The sequence below is a fragment of the Lactuca virosa genome, chromosome 8, assembly GCF_052849685.1.
Source record: "Lactuca virosa cultivar CGN04683 chromosome 8, Lactuca_virosa_CGN04683_v6, whole genome shotgun sequence".
Classification (NCBI taxonomy): Eukaryota; Viridiplantae; Streptophyta; class Magnoliopsida; order Asterales; family Asteraceae; genus Lactuca; species Lactuca virosa.
The window spans coordinates 108,843,279-108,845,778 of record NC_136433.1 but is presented as its reverse complement, the minus strand read 5'-3'; positions in this window follow the sequence as shown (position 1 = coordinate 108,845,778).

Here is a 2,500-nt window from a genome sequence, read left to right as displayed (position 1 = left end):
TCTAGTAAATAGAAAACTCGCCATTCATTCATGAACTGTCTTGCCCGTGCCATCAAGAGCTAGAGCTATATCTCTCGAAGGTGTCTTAGCTCCACCGATAGGAACTGCCCACCTATCCAGGTAACCTCACCCGTGAACCACGAACTAGACTTACAGACAACCTAAGAAGAAAGGGAGTCTCACCCATAAGCATAAGAAGGAAAAACTAGAAGAATAAACAAGAGAGAACGCGCATACAAAGAGGATTCTTAACCGTTCGCGAAGAGAAGATAGTTGTTTTAGGCAAGGAAAAAAGCCAACCATAGCAGAACGCAATCAAAGCTTTCGTCCTTGGCCGCTCCTTCAACTGATTTCATTCATTCATAAACTCGCTTGAACGTGCCATCAAGAGCTCCAGCTGCTGCGAGGATAGGATCTTTAGGCTGGGCACGAAAGCTGCATTGATTTGACTTCTTTGCTTCTGCTATTGAAGCCCAAGAAAACTTTATCAATTCTCATTCTTCTTTGGCGACAAGGAAGGCTACCCTTGGGTAAAAGTACTAATCCGTCTATCTACTTACTCTCTAACTAAGAGAATGTTATTTACTGAGAGAAGTAGTACGGATTGTTGCTGTCTTCTTTTTGGCGGTGAGGACTGAACTTTCACTTTCTTACTTGAAGTCATAGCTCTTTCTCTTTTTATCTTTTGAGAGCTGTATGTAACTACAGTTCTTTATGGGCTGGGGAAATCTCCTAAATTACAAGAGAGGAAGATAGAGTTAGCATTGATTGGGAAGGAAGGAACTAGTAATCCATTTAAGAGGACTTTACCCGGGAAGGAACTTACTTTTTCTAACTCGGAATGAATTGGAAGTGCGAGATGCACTAATCGGAAAGAGACTCTCTCTTGACCTGACTTTCCCTATTGGCTTTGACTGCGGTAAGTAATTCACTCAAACCGATTCCATTTATGGAGGGTGGGAAAACTCTTTCTTTTATCAGGATGAAAGGCTTAGCCGCCTGACTCACTCCGGATAGAAAGATTGAGGGGGTCAGACACGGCGGAGACGACACATTGAATATGGGATTGAGACTACGACTGGAATGGAATTGCTCCGTTGATAGATCCAGATTCGCATCCGCCCATCTAAGAGATTTCTTCGTGTCGGGTCGTGAGCTATGTGGAGCAATCAAAAAATGGGATCTATTGGGCTTTCACCTGCACTGCCTTTGCCTAGGACATTAGAAAGGGCTTGCTGCTGGTTCGGAACTCCCCTATCTATTTGAATTGATTTACAGCGCCTATTTTCAAGCGGAATTGCTTCTCTTAACTTGAAAGAGGGTCTCTCCTGTCCGGCTCGATATGAACAAGGTAGGCTGGTAGGCTTCTATCCGACTATTAGTACATGCAGTTCTCCCCTTAGCCTTAGGGCAGGCAGGAAAGAAATTAACAGCTTCTAAAGAAAAGAGGACGACTTAAGACAGCAAGAACGGGCAAAATAAGTAAGTCACTTGCAAGCCCGAAAAGAAATCGATGAATGTGTCCCGACCAAGCAACGAAGAAGCGCTAGCAGATGAGATTAGACCTATATAGACTAGGGGAAAGACAGTCTTGGGGGTCCCCAAAACAGAGTGAGAACTAGCCCTTTGAGGAGCTCTCTAAGCTGTCTAACTCTCTATTAGCATATGCAGAGGGAAACCAGGTTCAATAGCCGGATAGAGTAAGAAAACAACTAAATAGAAATGAGTACTTGCTACGGGAGTAAAGAGTTTCAAGAAAAAATATCCTTAATGCGACTGCGGGAAGGCTGTTCCTGCTACATTTCGCTGGGGAAGAAAGAAGGAATTGAGTCCTTTCACATTATCACGGAAAAAGGGGATTGCCTATTAGTCAATTTTGACTGGAAAAAGACCCGGAACCCCATACCCTCTCATTCACTTACTATAGGCCGAGGAGCGTAGATTCATCTTACTTTTTATAAATGGAAAAAGAGACATAAGTCACGCATTCGAGCAAGAGCCTTTGCCTTTCTTCGCTATGTAAATAGAGGGCCGGAGGAAGAAGTGCCAGAACCTCAACAAAAGAATTAAGGTGATAGAGTCTTACAGGAGACGCTAGGCTTCGGAATTGAATGGAATGATTCCTCTCCCTTGGTTGCCTTCACTGCCCGTGAATCCCTTCTCTTTTTCTATTCCAGTAGTCTTATGCGGTTTGGTCTGTCCATTAGTTGCTTAACTCATAGTAGTTAGGAGGTTGTTGTCCTAATGAGTGTAGCGGAGTGCTCCCTATCCTATTACTCATCTATAGGGCTATCACCCTAGCTTTCCCTGTCTCTGCCTTTCTTTCATAGTCCTGAGTTTTTCTTCTTGACTATTGCGGGTTTGACACTATTCAATACTAAATATCTACTCGTGAAGGGAGGAGAGGCAATAGATTCATCTTAGGCGGTAAGCGAAGGAACTGTAGGGCTTAGGGCAACCTCGGATTTTTCTTCAATAGGCTCTAGGGGAGGTGAGAAGA